Source organism: Natator depressus, chromosome 2, assembly GCF_965152275.1.
Source record: "Natator depressus isolate rNatDep1 chromosome 2, rNatDep2.hap1, whole genome shotgun sequence".
Taxonomy (NCBI): Eukaryota; Metazoa; Chordata; order Testudines; family Cheloniidae; genus Natator; species Natator depressus.
In genome coordinates this window covers 229,128,005-229,145,369 of record NC_134235.1, presented here as the reverse complement: position 1 = coordinate 229,145,369, position 17,365 = coordinate 229,128,005, and the positions used below count along the sequence as shown (strand labels likewise).

The 17,365-nt window shown below is 43.3% G+C and overlaps 1 protein-coding gene and 1 pseudogene across 7 annotated transcripts in view; both read right to left on the bottom strand.

The window, feature by feature from the left end:
• The window catches only part of KIAA1217 (KIAA1217 ortholog), a 255,962-nt gene that overhangs the window by 183,396 nt on the left and 55,201 nt on the right, over positions 1–17,365 (bottom strand). The window lies entirely within an intron of this gene.
• Positions 6,854–7,712, bottom strand: LOC141983499 (large ribosomal subunit protein eL34-like; annotated as a pseudogene).

Genomic DNA, 17,365 nt, shown 5'->3' with positions numbered 1-17,365 from the left:
AATGACCCCCCCTGAACTGCAGCTTGCCTTAATTTTCTTTTTATCAATGTATATCTGTATAACCATGACTCTTCTGATTGTCCATTTTATTTAATTCAGAGTCTGAAAACCAACCTCTGTTCTTTTATCCTAAGTCCAGGTACATTAAAAAAACAAGAACATTGCTTACGAAGATAACCAATGCCAATTATCAACTCTCCTCACCTCTTCAACCTTTGGTCATATAGCCATCTAGCATAACTATACTACAGCCATTGCATCCAAGTGTCTAATAATGAATATTGCTCCCCCTTTAACACACTTGGGACTTGTCTACATTAACGCTAAAGTCGATGTAACTATCGTCGCTCATGGATGTGAAAAAACCACACTCCTCAGTGACCTAAATTACATCAACTTAAAGAGGTGTCTACATCGTGCTATGTCAGTGGGAGATGCTCTCCCGCTGACATAGCTTCCGCCTCTCGTTGAGGTGGAGTAATTACATTGACGGGATTACGTCAATTATGTTGCACCGATGTAGCATAGTAGTGAAGACAAGCTCTTGGTTAATCCACTTAGCTTTCCCCTGTCGACACTTACACAGGCGCTTAACTTTTAAGCGGTAGTCCCACTGAGGCCAATAGTGCTACTCTTGCTTAAAGGTAAGTACATGTGCAAGTGCCTGCAGAATCAGAGCCTTAGATAGGACTAAGAGAAAATGGGGAGTAAGGGAGAAGATGCACTGTAATGGAGCATTGTGTAGAACAGGATATTCTGCTCTCAGATGACAACACTTGAGGCAAAATCTGCCCTTTTCTTTTCAAAACTATATTGCAGTTTTATACAGGTTTTCATATTATTTTATGTCCCAAAGGACACTAAATGAACTCCCATTTGAAATACATAAAAATGGAATAGAAATGCATTTTGAAAGGAATATATCTGCTAAATTAAATCATTAAATCTCTATACAGTAATAATAAATAATTATTCTTTAGCTTATGAACATTAATGTGTCTATTTCCCCTTAACCGGTATATATAACTCCAGTTAGCTAGCATTAATGAAATTCACATCTGTATTGAAAACAGTATGTCCCTTAATGTACATTAAACATAGTAAATCAATTATTCCCATTCTTCTGGATCCACAAACAATGCAGACCTCGAAAATGAATGCTTATTAACGGAAGCAATTACTTTATGACATTTGTCAATGTTCCTCTTGTACAAGAGAAGGAGATGAAATCACATGAAACAATACTGAAGTAAAAAAAAAAATCAAAATAAACCAGAACACAGAAAGATACATGAATAGAGACTTGTGGCACATTCCAAACATAACAGAAGGGGTAACAGGGGAAGGGGAGCAAAAGGAGAACAGTCACACCTAGAGTGACATCAGATTGGACATGACCTGCACTGTCCCAGGACTTTGCCACAGCACCAACAGTTCTCTCTTAGCTGAGGAGGCCACACATCCCTGACTGCCGGCGGGGAAGGAGGTGTGTCGCTAGCTCCTGAGGGAGGACTGCCTGCATTCCAAGACATGGAGGCCAGCCAGTCGGAGACAGACCCCAACATACTGGCATGGGACGTTACCGAGAGGGGAGAGACCGGAGAACCCCAGAGACTTGGGTAGGAAATAACCCAGGAAGTTTTGCGAGGAAACAGTTACAGAACCAGACCAAGGCTTGGTGTGTTTTGACTGGAGCCCTGGTGAGATGGTAGCAGGCAACCCCACCACCGATTGGGACCTAGTGGAGAGGGCAGGCCCAGGTCCCCCTATCCTGGCCACCACCCACCCCAAGGTGGTGGCCGCACTCACCATTATTATGGACTTTGGCTGCTAGGCCACACTGCCCTGAGAGCAAGGGCTGTATCACTGACTCTGGCCATTGGGCTGCTCTACCCCGACAGCAGGGGCTGTAGTATTGACTCTGACCATTAGCCCACACTGCCCTGAGAGCAAGGGTCATAGTAAGGACTAAGGCCAAGAAACTGTGCTGCCCTGAGATGCAGGGCAGCCCTTCCAACTTGACCGTAGGGCTGTGCTGCACCTCTCCCCCACCCCCATGGCGTGAGGGGGTGTATCAGCCCTGTGACACGTTCCAAACATGGAATCCTGTACTCATTACTTGACAGGTAAGTAAATGGTACTAAGTACATTGAGGGAGAAAGCGCATCCCCACTGAAGTTAGTGGGAATTTTGCCATTACCCTTAATGGAGCTAGGATTACACTCTAAATGTTTAAACCATATTTTGTTATGTCTCTCTTTTCTGAGATCTCAGTATGGGATTTGTAATGACTATAGCTTGGTACACAGCATCTCACTGGACTTGTTGCCTCATGTTTAATTTTTAAAGTCTGAGTCAAATGTATCAAAATGCCTTGAGGACTAGTATTAAGCTCCAATGAACTGCAGCTAACAATGTAATGCAGATGTGGAACAGCACTACTGTATACTGGCCTCTGCCTTTAGTTATGGATGCACAGTTCCCATTTACTTCAATGAGAACTACTTAGGTGTATCTGAGGATGGAATTGGACGGTTGGATTTTATGTCTGAACAAAGATGCTTTGCACCTTCAAACTAGGGATTTCAAAGTGTGTTATAAATATTCATATGTTTTGCCTCCCAAGATAGATGGAGAAACTAAGGCACAGAGGGCGAGATCCTAAGCTGGTGTAAGCCAATGGAGCTCCATTGAAGCCAAGGGGACTAAGCGGACACCAACGCAGGATCTTGGCCAGAGTGATTAAGTGACTTGCCCATCATCACAGAGGAAGTACAAGTTAGAGCTGGGAACAGAACCCAGATTTCATGACTGCCAGTCTTGTGCCATCCTTCCTCCCTTCGCAACCATATTTATACAACGGTTAGCCTTGAAAGCTTTCCAATTTTTACTTTCTTAATTGGATAATAGTGCCCTTAGTATTCAGGGTATTCCTTATAATAAGTATGGTTAGTATTGTAAAAACTGAAAAAAGTTACTTGCCTACAAGTTTTTAATGGTGACCAATGTGAACGATAAGATAAGGAGAATCAAAAATCTCAGGCGTTATGGCAGAAGCTAATGGTACAGATGGCTCAGGCAATTCTACATTCAGAATTTTGAGTGTGTGATTTTCTTCATGGCCCTAACATTTTCCTCCTGGGGATGGGGGGATTTTTGCACACAGGGTTGTATTAATTTTTTTTTTAACTTCCTCAGAGCGTGCATCTGTCTGTGTGCACACAGAGAAACAAAGCTGAAATGCAGAATGGATTTGGAACAGTTTATTTATTCTGAAAAGCAGAATGACTGCATTCATTTGATCCTTGATGTAACAGGGTTAAGCTCTGTGTTGCAGCGTTTTTATTTCTGCATAGTTATATATATATAACTATTTCATATTGCTTAAAGTAAAAATACCAAATGTCCATACACAATAATAAAATTTGTTCATTTAAAGTTGATGGAGGACTCAATGCAAATGCCTCAAAATATTTTGTTAATGACCCTTCTTGTTTATTTTTATGTATACAAATTTGTAGCACAAAGTATTTCCTCAGGCAACTAAGTGCTCCTGAAAATATTTTGCATATGTAAAATATGACTGGGCCCACTCGACACCAGATCTGGTTTGCTAATACATTGGTAGAAATTTTTGACATTTTTAAAGGGGTCTATAATTTCAGAATGAGACTTATCTATGGCATGTTCCTGGAGGTCTGTAAACATCTGTGCTCCTCACACCATGCATTTTGATTGTTCTGTTCTTATGAAGCATTCAGAGGCAGAGGACTGAAACATGGAAATTCTACTATTGAAGAACCGCTGCAGAGCAGCAGCGTGACTCACACTTGTGTCAGAAGTATATATGTGTCTGCAGTCACAGAGAAGCCAGATACCTTGGCTCTCTCATTGTAGGCTCCTACAGCACAGTAATGCAAATTTTATCTCATTTGCAGATCTGGTTTTGGACAACCATAGAATGCAGAAGGAAGCCTAAATAAAACTATGATAATTATAATGGCCTCCAGCCACACACCTCCAGGGATCCAGTCAGATTCTACAAACTAAGCAGGATTGCACCCGATTACAATTTAACAGACGTTAACAACTCTTGAGTTTCTTTGGGAAGTGGTACTGGCTATCACACTAAGTGTAACCCTCCCTCTCTGCTAGTATGGAACAAATGCCCCTGACATTTGGATGCCCTATTCTCCCTGAGGTGCTCTCTTCAAATGAGACATAAACCAGAGTTAGAAAATGCTACCAGACATCAACTAGCAAGAACACTAAATCCATTGGCCAGAGCAGGGGTGGGCAAACTCTTTGGCCTGAGGGCCATATTGGGGTTGCAAAACTGTATGAAGGGCTGGGTAGGGAGGGCTGTGCCTCCCCAAACAGCCTGACCCCACCCCCTATCCGACCCCTCCCACTTCCCACCCCCTGACTGCCCCCTCACCCATCCAACCCCTCTGCTCCTTGTCCCCTTGTCCCAGGACCCCCTGCCCCTATCCAACCCCCCCTGCTCCCTGTCCCCTTACTTCCCCCCCGGGACCCTACCCCCGTCCAACCCCCTTGCTCCCTGTCCCCTGACTGCCCCCTTCCAGGGCCCCCCACCCTTATCCAACCCCCCATCCCCTGACTGCCCCAACCTCTATCCACACCCCTGCCCCCCGAACAGGCCCCCCAGGACTCCCACACCTATCCAACCCCCCCCATTCCCCATCCCTTGACCGCCCCCCAAGAACCTCAGCCCCATCCAACCACCCCCTGACAGGCCCCCCAGGACTCCCACACCTATCCAACCACTCCCTGTCCCCTGACTGCCCCCCAGGACTCCCTGGTCCCTTTACCATGCCGCTCAGAGCAGCATGTCGGGCAGCCACACCGCCTGGCCAGAGCCAGGCGCGCTGCCCTGCAGGAGTGTGCGGCCCCGCCGCCCAGAGCGCTGCCCGTGCCACAGCATGGCTGCGGGGAAGGGGGGACAACAGGGGAGGGGCCAGGGCTAGCCTCTCCGGCAGGGAGCTCAAGGGCTGGGCAGGACAGTCCCGTGGGTCGGATGTGGCCCGCGGGCCTTAGTTTGCCCACCTCTGGGCCAGAGGTAGATAGAAAAGACGAGGAGAGAGGGCATTCTTCTCCCCATCAGTGAGGTCTGGGTCAGTGCCCTGATTGGAAGTCTACCTCACCCACCAAGCTGCTGGGAAGAAGGAGAATGTGGTAATTTTTCCTGGAAACTTCATTAGTTTCAGCCTCTGACTCACAGGTGCCGGATACGCATGAAGTGCTCTGAGGAGCTTTTTCTCTTCTTCCTATTACAGTACTTGTAACAGTCAGGAGATTTGGAGAGGACAGGTCTCCCATACTCTATCTTTCCCCCATGAAAAACTTCAGTGCTTGCTTCTGCTGCTGTTTAGAACTTTCCTAAGTAACAAAAGGGCGAAACTGACATGATTCCTACCTGTTTCACTGCTGCTTGAAGAATTTTGGAGTGCAATAGTGAAACTAACCAAGTTTGCTTATTTCACACTTTTGGAACTTGGGAAGCTATGAAGAGCAGTCCTGGCAGTGGAGCTGTGTGTCTGTTTACTCAGGAAGATATCACTGTCAGCTTACATTTGAAAAGTTATCTTTGTAACCATAAGGGTTAGAAACTTTATTAAAGTGACAAATTCTGCAGAAAGTCATGCCACACTTGCCAGAGAGAGTTTCCTACTCATCACTTCGGGGGATTTTTCAAGCCCTGTGTAAAACCAGGTAACAACCATTTGTAGCTACTAATGGGCCTATGGCACTTTTCACAAGCTGGTGTCTTGACCAAATTGAAACACAAATAATTATATTCTAAATCCCCCCTACAGTTTCGTTTGGATAAGGTATTCTTTATCTCCTCCCCTAAATGTTGTAAAGTGTTGCTGTGAAATTTTGAACAGCTACAATGTTCCAACTCAGTGAATGCTTTTCTCTGGTGGATGAAGTGATTTCTGTGCATCTTTGCCCCATGGGATCTTTCAAGAAGGAAGGAACTATAGGCATGATTCAAAACCCACTGTAGTCCAGAGGGGTCTTTCCATGAGCTTAACAAGCCTTGGAGCCGTTTAAGATATAATACTTTAGAGTAGGTTAAATTTTGGTATGGCAGTGGTAACTTCCATATAAAATGTGTCCAAGGCTCTATATCATTTTGATTAAATATTGACATAAAAACTAAGGCTGTTGATTAATTGCAATTAACTCAAATATTAATTGTGATTAAAAAATTAATCACACTTTTAATTGCACTGTTATACAATAGAATACCAATTGAAATTTATTAAATATTTTTGGACGTTTTTCTACATTTTCAAATATATTGATTTCAATTACAACACAGAATACAAAGTGTACAGTGATCAATTTATATTATTATTACAAATATTTGCACTGTAAAAACAAATAATATTTTTCAATTCACCTCATACAAGTACTTTATTGTGAAAGTGTAACTTACATAAGAAGATTTTTTTTCTTACATAACTGCACTCAAAAACAAAACAGTGTAAAACTTTAGAGCCTACAAGTCCACTCAGTCCTACTACTTGTTCAGCCAATCGCTAAGACAAACAAGTTTGTTTACATTTACGGGACATAATGCTGCTCGCTTCTTATTGACAATGTCACTGAAAAGTGAGAACAGGCATTTGCATGGCATTTTGTAGCTGGCTTTGCAAGGTATTTACGCGTTAGATATGCTAAGCATTTGTATGCTCCTTCATGCTTTAGCCAGAGGACATGCTTCCATGCTGATGATGCTCATTTAAAAAAAAATGCTTTAATTAAATTTGTGACTGTGCTCCTTGAGGGAGAACTGTATGTCTCCTGCTCTGTTTTACCTGCATTCTGCCATATATTTCATGTTATACCAATCTCAGATGATGACCCAGCACATGTACATTTTAAGCAGATTTGATAAAACAAAAAGAAGGCACCAATGTGAGATTTCTAAAGATAGCTACAGCACTCAACCCAAGGTTTAAGAATCTGAAGTGCCTTCCAAAATCTGAGAGGGATGAGGTATGGTGCATGCTTTCAGGTGTCTTAAAAGAGCAACACTCTGATGTGGAAACTACACCAAAAAAGAAAAACAACCTGCTGCTGGTAGCATCTGACTCCGATGATGAAAATGAACATGTGTCAGTCCACACTGCTTTGGATCATTATCAAGCAGAACCCGTCATCAGCATGGATGTGTAACCCATGTGCCTAATAGGGAGAAATCTCTTTAAGAGACCCATTGCGGGGAGGTAGGAGAGAGTTGTGTCTGGGATCATTGTGGGGTTTTTTTGGTTTTTTTTTTTAAGTTGAATTTTAATTTATTAGGCAGACAATACAAAGAGATTCACTTAGATTTCTGACTTTGTGTTTGTGACTTGAACACTTTCACAACAATCTTCTGCTCCTCAATAAGGAAAGCTCATTTGATTCTGTCACGGACACATTTAGCACACATGGAACTGCCATAGGCTCTGCTAACATGCTTCTTTGTTTTTGACAACCCCATAAGGACTTTAGGGCTCACAGCACAAACATCACGAAGTCTTCCTGGACACACACCACATGCAGATTTTGGTGCCTTGCGAACTTTCTTAGTGTAAAGGTAAAACAATCCTGGTACCTGGTGTCTGGAACAGCCTGGTCTTGTTAGAGGCTGTGTTGTAGGACAACCTACGACAGTGTGTCAGACGCTGAACCAGTTTTTATAGTGCTAGGTAGATTTAGCACTCCCCATCCAGAAACTTCTCAAATTGGGTGTGGTAGTTTTGGGTCTGTTCCAATAGGTTCCTTGTTGCAGGAGTGAGACTCCATGAGGGCAAGCAGTCAGGGCAGCTGCTTTACTATGGGCCATGTACCCTTCGTGAGTTGAGAGAAACTGAGCCCAGGAGCAGAGCAAGCTGTTATCCCTAACTCTGAAGCATTTTGCAGCAGGTTAGTGATATTGTTAACTCTCTAACAGGGAAGCATGGGCAATGTTAATTATAGCAAGGAGAAATTGGGAGGGAAAAATAACTTCTGTTTAATTGTATGCTTTGAATGTTGTTTTGATTTTAGCCAAACTGTGATAGTTAAATTGTCTCAACTAATATGATTCACCAACTTTTCTTTAAATATAGTAATGGGGAAAGAGTCATTTATATTTTGTTGTTCTCAGTTTTGTGTTTTCTTTAAATCTATACACTTGTGACTTAACTGAGTGATTGGTTAATCAGGTAGCTGACGACTGGCTAGCAGTGATTTCAGAAGAGGAAGAGTCTGCATGGATTCCAACTGAAGATTCCTACAAGCAAGTGGAGGAAAGATGTTTTAGACCAGGGGTCTCAAAGTCCAAGCCCATGGGCCATCTGCAGCCCGAGAACCTGTGGCCCATGGAAACTTTTTTAAAAGTTCTTTCATCCAGCCCTCATGGCTGCCAGCTGAGGGCAGGGGGCGGGAGGGAAGCAGGAAGGAGAGATTCACATGCCCCACCAACGTTGCTCCATCCTGCTGCTCCTGGGACCCTTCCAGGGGTTGCACTCGGCAACGTGTCATTCACCTTGGTCAGCTCCGCTCCCTGCAAGCGGTTCCCTATCCCTGCTGTTGCGGGTGGAGCCACAGAGGAGAGACCCACGCAGCCATGCTGCTGGCTGTCTGCTACAGGCGCTGACCCCCGCAGCTCTCATTGGCTGGGGGAGAGGGATAGAGATACCATCACTAGTTGCCGGGCAGAGTCAGCCATGGAGGCAGCATCATTAGTTGCCAGGCAGAGTCAGCCATGGAGGCAGCATCAGTTGTCACCGGGCAGAGTCAGCCGGGGCAGCATGAGGCCAAGGAAGTGAGGGAAAAGGGTGGGAAATGGGCTGGGAGGTGGTGTGAACACCATCTTCAGTGACATTATTGGCCCGCTAGGAGGATTTGAGGACTGGCACTGGCCCTAAGGTAAACTGAGTTTGAGACCCCTGCTGAGTCTATAACTCTGCTGTTATAGACTCAGCAGATTGTATAGATTTGGTGATCAAAGACTCACTGAGACTTAGGTGAACTAAACCTAAGGTTTTGGGAACTCAGTTTTTCTCACTGTGCTTCTGTGGGGACTGAACTACTCAGATTTTAATTTGTTTTCTTTATGTTTATGTATAACTGTGATGATAATGTCCGTGGACTATAACATAGCCATGTTATGCTGTAAAAATTAGATTTGTTACTTTATCATAAGATTTTATAAAGTTATTTAATTAAATTCATTTCTTTAGTTCCTTTTGGGACTTGAATGTGGGGCAATCCTTGCTGAAAATCCTTAGAGACTGAACTGTGGGTCTCAGCTACTTTTCTATGGAAGTTGGGGAGGGTTTGGAACTGGAGAAGGGCAATGAAGTGAACTCTCGCCCACCCAAAGGTTACAGACGCATGTCCTCTGGAAGAGTGCTTGAAGCATGAAGGGACATATGAATCTTTAGCACATCTGACACATAAATATCTTGCAATGCTGACGACAACAGTGCCATGCAAACACCTTTTGTCACGTTCATGTGACGTAAACAAGAAGCAGGCAGCATTATCTCCTGAAAATGTAAACAAACTTGTTTCTTTTAGTGATTGGCTGAACAAGAAGTAGGACTGAGTGGATTTGTAGGTACTAAAGTTTTACATTGTTTTATTTTTGAGTGCAGTTTTTTTTTTAATGGTACACAATTCTACATTTGAAAGTTCAACTTTCATAATAAAGCAATTGCACTACAGTGCTTGTATTATGTGAATTGAAAAATACTATTTCTTTTGTTTTTTATTGTGCAAATACTTGTAATAAAAATAATAATATAAAGTGAGCATTGTACACTTTGTATTCTGTATGGTAATTGAAATCAATATATTTGAAAATGTAGAAAACATCCCAAAATATTTAAATAAATGGTATTTTATTATTCGTTAGTGCGATTAATCATGATTAATTTTCTTAATCACTTGACATCCCTACTAAAAATACATTGACTTGTTTTTAAAAATTCTGGTGTAATTTTGTACATCTACATGCTAAATAAATAGCTATTTGATCATATAAATTGTAGCATAAAAGAAGTTACACACGTTCATTAGCACTAACCAACAGTTCTAACATGACCTACTAATCAGCTATTTAGATCAAGGCAAAATAGCTTCATAAGTCTCATTAAACATATAGAAAATTTCCTTATTTAAAAATTAATTTAAATGAAAGGCTAAGTTGCAGTGTAAGCATGAAGGAGCCTCATATTTTTGATAACTGGTTTTGGAAAAAAATACAAAAATGTCTCTAAAAAGAGTACTTGTGGCACCTTAGAGACTAACAAATTTATTTGAGCATAAGCTTTTGTGAGCTACAGCTCACTTCATCGGATGCATTCAGTGGAAAATACAGTGGGGAGATTTATATACATAGAGAACATGAAACAACGGATGTTACCATACACACTGTAACAAGAGTGATCACTTAAGGTGAGCTATTACCAGCAGGAGAACAGGGGCAGGGGGAAAACCTTTTGTAGTGATAACCAAGGTGGGCCATTTCCAGCAGTTGACAAGAACGTCTGAGGAACAGTGGGGGGTAGAGGGGGAATAAACATGGGGAAATAGTTTTACTTTGTGCAATGACCCATCCACTGCCAGCTATCTTCAAGACACCACTGACTTCCTGAGGAAACTACAATCCATCGTTGAAAATCCTGAAAACACCATCCTGACCACTATGGATGTAGAAGCCCTTTACACCAACATTCCACACAAAGATGGACTACAAGCCGTCAGGAACAGTATCCCCGATAATGTCACTGCAACCTGGTGGCTGAACTTTGTGACTTTGTCCTCACCCATAACTATTTCACATTTGGGGACAATGTATACCTTCAAATCAGTGGCACTGCTATGGGTACCCGCATGGCCCCACAGTATGCCAACATTTTTATGGCTGACTTAGAACAACGCTTCCTTAGCTCTCGTCCCCTAATGCCCCTACTCTACTTGCGCTACACTGATGACATCTTCATCATCTGGACCCATGGAAAAGAAGCCCTTGAGGAATTCCACCATGATTTCAACAATTTCCATCCCACCATCAACCTCAGCCTGGACCAGTCCACACAAGAGATCCACTTCCTGGACACTACGGTGCTAATAAGCGATGGTCACATAAACACCACCCTATACCAGAAACCTACTGACCGCTATTCCTACCTACATGCCTCCAGCTTTCATCCAGACCACACCACACGATCCATTGTCTACAGCCAAGCTCTACGATACAACCGCATTTGCTCCAACCCCTCAGACAGAGACAAACACCTTCAAGATCTCTATCAAGCTTTCTTACAACTACAATATCCACCTGCTGAAGTGAAGAAATAGATTGACAGAACCAGAAGAGTACCCAGAAGTCACCTACTACAGGACAGGCCCAACAAAGAAAATAACAGAATGCCACTAGCCATCACCTTCAGCCCCCAACTAAAACCTCTCCAACGCATCACCAAGGATCTACAACCTATCCTGAAGGATGACCCATCACTCTCACAGATCTTGGGAGACAGGCCAGTCCTTGCTTACAGACAGCCCCCCAACCTGAAGCAAATACTCACCAGCAACCACACAACAGAACCACTAACCCAGGAACCTATCCTTGCAACAAAGCCCGTTGCCAACTGTGTGCACGTATCTATTCAGGGGACACCATCACAGAGCCTAATAACATCAGCCACACTATCAGAGGCTCATTCACCTGCACATCTATCAATGTGATATATGCCATCATGTGCCAGCAATGCCCCTCTGCCATGTACATTAGTCAAACTGGACAGTCTCTACGTAAAAGAATAAATGGACACAAATCAGACGTCAAGCATTATAACATTCAAAAACCAGTCGGAGAACACTTCAATCTCTTTGGTCACGCGATTACAGACCTAAAAGTTGCAATTCTTCAACAAAAAAACTTCAAAAACAGACTCCAACGAGATACTGCTGAATTGGAATTAATTTGCAAACTGGATACAATTAACTTAGGCTTGAATAAAGACTGGGAGTGGATGGGTCATTACACAAAGTAATCTATTGCCCCATGTTTATTCTCCATCTCCACCCCCCACTGTTCCTCAGATGTTCTTGTCAACTGCTGGAAATGGCCCACCTTGCTTATCACTACAAAAGGTTCCCCCCACCCCCCCCCCCGACTCTCCTGCTGGTAACAGCTTGCCTTAAGTGATCACTCTTGTTACAATGTGTATGGTAACACCCATTGTTTCATGTTCTCTATGTATATAAATCTCCCCACTGTATTTTCCACTGAATGCATCCGATGAAGTGAGCTGTAGCTCACGAAAGCTTATGCTCAAATAAATTTGTTAGTCTCAAGGTGCCACAAGTCCTCCTTTTCTTTTTGAGAAAACAGACTAACATGGCTGCTACTCTGAAATCTAAAAAGAGTATGTCTTTAATTGCACATAAAGCAGTTTGATTATTTTCTGTACTTAAAGTAATTATTTGCTGGGTCTAAGCCTTTTTGCAGATGAGCAAGATCTCTTTCGACTCACACAATCCACACTACACCAGGAAAGCAGAATATCTGGACTATTAAAATACAAGAGCATGAACTTGGTTTTCATACATTATGGTAGAATTAATGTAATTATAATCCTTTTGTTTCAGATTTAAAGTAGTATTACAGGGCCTACTGCCTGGCCCCTGAACTAGCACTCTGCTGTACCAGGTGCAGCATCCCAGTTTGATTTTTGGGCCTGATCTCTCACTCTGTGAGCCAGCCAGCTAGACAGACAGGCCAGTAGAGGCAGTGATCTCTCTCTAAAGCAGGCCTAGAAGTGGTGTTCATGGGATGAAAGGTTTCTGAAGGAGAGGAAATGGCAAGAAAATCCTCTAGAGAGGATACCAAGAAAGAAAAGTGATGTTAACCTCAGGTGGTCTAGAATTCTCTCCAGGCATATACCAAAGTAAATGAGAAAGAGGCATGGTGTAGTAGAAAGAGGTCTGGGAGTCAGGTCTCCTGCATTTGTCACTGACTTACTTTGTGGCCTTGGGCAAATCTCAAACTCTTAGGACACATCTACACTGAAAAAAAAAATCCTGCAGCAGCAAATCTCAGCCCTAGTCAACTGACTTGGGTTCACTGAGATCACGGATATAGGGCTAAAAAATAGCAGTGTAGCTGTTCCTACTTGGGCTGGAGCTTGGGCTCTGAGATCCTACCCCCTCACCAGGTTTCAGAGCCCAAGCTCTGACCCTAGCGAGAACATCTACACTGCTAGTGTTAGCCTCGTACTGTGAGCCCGAGTCAGTTGTCCCCAGTTCTAAGACTCGCTGCTGCATTTATTTATTTATACAGTGTAGACACACCCTTAGCCCCAGTTTCTCCGTCTCTGAAACACAGATAATCACTTATCTCCCTCCCTCATGAGATTCTTGTGAGGATCAGGATTAGTTATCTCATGTATTGTAGCTATCCAACACACTCCTAGGGCATTGGCTCTAACTCACTGAGGAGGGGAAGACTCGGCTTATATTTAGGGCACTGTATCTAATTTTAATACAGAGAAAAGGTAGCTCTGCTCACTTGATGAATATTTCAAGGGTTAGGTGATCACTTGGAAGTGAAAGGCTTATCAGCATTCCCCTCACACAGATTTATCTCAATGACTAAATGCAACATTCTGAATGGATATTGGAGCCCTGCATTTTTTCAGGTTCTCCTATAACCAGTATCTTCCTCTTACAGCATTCCAATTCTCATTTCCACATGCTCCAAGGCCTGGTAAGAACAACTTCCTCTTAACACCAGGGCTTGATCCTGCAGTGGGTCAGTGCCATACTTGGTACACCTGGAAGAGGGGATAAAGGCACCATTGTTACATTTTCCCTTCTGGCTCCCCTCCCAGTCATGGGGGCATGTTGCATTCTATTTTATATAGTTACTTAAACCACACTCATCAAGGTAGTATCTGAGCACAGTTACAATTTCTTCATCATCTGGGTGTATTACAATGCCTCACTTTCTCCTTAGAATCAATCACACACACACACAAGGCTTATCATTCAAACACACAACCTCTTGTCCAACAACAGTCTTTCACCAGTCCCCAAAGCTCAGCAGTTCTTCTGGTCTGTCCCCAGGACTTCACAGTCCTTTGCCCCTCTGTGTACGTGCTTTCTTCTACCCTTGTACCAGGGACCACACAAGAGTCCCTGCTTACTGGCTTTGTTCTCAGGTCTCTCTCCTAAACCCTCATGGAACCATTCCCAGGCCACTTCCTTCCCAATCATGGAGCACCTCTTCCCAAGTGTGCCTTGACACTAGTCTCCCCAAACCTGAACAACTGCCTCTGAAATATTCCCCAGCTTGTCTGGCTCTTGGTCACACACTCAGTAATATGATCCTTCCCCATAGAGTCTCATAATGAGCAAATAAACACAACACAGGTTGGTGCCTTGACTGGCACTCTTGTTAAAGGCCCAGCTCACCCTCTCACAGGGTAAAAATTAGAGCAGCCAAGTTGGCAAGGATCACCAGAACCTCCCCTATGCTGGGGAAAGATGGGGCCCAAGCACAAGTCACTTAGAGCATGTTACATAGGCTTTCCATCTCCTGTGGACTCTCCCATGCAAGGGGGATCCTCATCAGCCCCTTTGGGACAGCTTTAAGTCAGGCAAAAGGAGACTGGGCCAAGGTCTGTAGCATGAGAATGTTATTGCTGTAGAAAGCAATACAGATTTTATATGAAACCCCAAAATGTATGGCTGGGTCAGAAAGCAACAAAGTCCACGGGGTGTGCAGTTAAGGCTGCCACAAGGCTTGTGCTTCAGCATACCACAAGCCATCATGTATCAGCCACAAACACAGGATAGGTGCTTAGATAGATCAGACAGACAAATGCAGCATTCATGGTCTTCTATCAGAGCTTTCTGCAACACTGGATAAGCTTCTTGAAGAGCAGGGGAGGGCTAAGTTGCCTATCATGAGACTGAGTCCATCCAGATCTCTGTTCCAACCCAACACCTTCCCACCTACATCAGATAATCTTCATGTAATCTTCACTTTGGTGTCTGAGGCCTTCCTGATGAAGGCGCATTCCAGGATGGCTCACAACTGTTCTGGCGAGTACTTCAAAGGAGGAAGAACAGGAGTGTGTGTGCCTGGATGTGGGGGCAGAGGCCTGCAATACCGTTGAGCACTTTTACAAATCAGAAGTGAAGACTGTACATGCAGGGTACAGTTTAATAACCTGCCTATTAGGACTGTAACAGAAGCAGCCAGCAGGAAGGAGTGGATGTGTAACACAGCTTCTGAGTGGCCTTCTGGGTCCCATCTTGAAGTTACTGCCTTTAAATGTCAGTAGCCAGGCTTACTGATGTCACCCCTGGGCCAGGGCAGCAAATGTAAATAGTTCCAAGTCTTTGAAAGAGAAACAGACCTTTGGCCTCCATACTTAAGCCTTACAGCATGCAGGGCACCTGCTCAGAAACGGGATAAGCAGCCACAAATTCCTGGGGATATGTGTTTACAAACAGAGCACTAAGCAAGGTGTGCATTTGAAGGCAACAGCTTGGGTGCATTGTGGGGCATGAGGCCAAAGACAACAAGGCCTTCAACTGCTTGAGGAGTGCACCAATGACCTACATAATGCAGATTCTACTGTGGGCTTATTACTACTATAAAAGGAATCCTCTCTATATATATTTGTTAAAAGCACTTTCTATCACAAATTTTATCTGAGGATACAAATTTCCGTTTTAAATGGTACTTGCTGTACATTTACCATGGACGGTGGTTACACTTGTCAGTTCTGTGTTTGTGGTATTTCCCACTGGGCAGGGAAGACCATGGTGCAGTAAAATTTCGTTTTAAATTCACCCACTGCATTCTTCCATTAAGGACAGTATTTGCTAGTGGGCAGACAAGAGGAAACAATAGGGAAACATTTATAAACACTTCTCACTACTATTTTGAATATGTTTACTGATAGATTAATTATTTAAATGTCTCTTTTTGGGAGACCCTCTCCTCCCTCCAGTCTTTGGACCACAAACTGTGGCTGACAGAGAAGCCCTGGTTCCTGGAATAAGTGGAAGAAGCAGCTTTGAATGAGACATTTTTTTCCTCTCCAGCAGCCCCCTCCCTCCCTTTCCATCTAAAATAGTTCCCACTTCAAGCAACTGAAATTGCTGAACTTAAATCAGCTCTGTACTGTATGTATTATGTTTATATAGTGCGAGAGGTGTTTTCATTTAAATGAAGCCCTGTTACCTACAGGAGTGCTGCTAAAAGTTGCAGCCAAGCTGGGAAGGGAAGCAGCAGTTTCCCAATGCTTCAAAAGGTCTCAACTCGAGGGAAGGACAGGAATGGGTTTGGGAGAGGAGGGTATTTTTAAAAAGCAAAATTCCTGTGGCCATGATGTTAATGGGGGGTAGGTATAAAATGTAGTTATTCCCCGTTTCTTTTAATCTGATACAATGGCCATAAAGATTTTTTGCTGTTTCTTCCAGCGATGAGGTCCAAGCTATAGTGTCCCCAGTGATGAAGTCCTGGAAATGAGATGCTATATAAATGGGTGGTTACTGCATTAAATGCACTATTAAAAAGCTACATTTACAGTGATGCAAGAGCTAATCTACAGAGCTGCTGGGATTTCCCAAGATCTGATATGGGAGTTAATTCTTTTCATATTACAAAATTACACAAGTTCTTTTTCATTACATTGTTCTCTTGGACCTCTTCTGTGAACCTTAGTGAAACCTTATCAAAGCATCTCTTATAAAACAGCCCTAGCAAAGGCAAGTTGCTTTGCAGAGTGAGTATCTGAAAAGTATAACTGTGTTCAAAAAAGATTTAGATAAGTTCATGGAGGATAGGTCCATCAATGGCTATTAGCCAAGATGGCCAGGGATGCAACCCCATGCTCTGGGTGTCCCTAATCCTCTGACTTTTAGAAGCTGGGATTGGATGGCAGGGGATGGTCCCTTGAAAAATTGCCCTGTTCTGTTCATTCCCTCTGAAGCATCTGGCACCAGCCACTGTCGGAAGAGAGGATACTGGGCTAGAGGGACAATTGGTCTGACCCAGGATAGCCGTTCTTATGTGAGAGGGCATCTTTCAAGATCATCAAAAAGGGAAGACAAAAAAGCATAATAAGGACACCAAGCTACATAATCTGTTTTCAAGTTGGACCTCCAGGAAACCAAGTGCAGCTCTTTATACACCCTTGAATACCAACATTCTTGTACATAGCTTGCTACTTTTATTGTGCAGACATAGCTGAATTCCACCAGTCAACTTCTGTATACGATTACATGCTGCTAAAAGTATAGAAGATATGTTTCAACTAAAGTTGAACCATATATC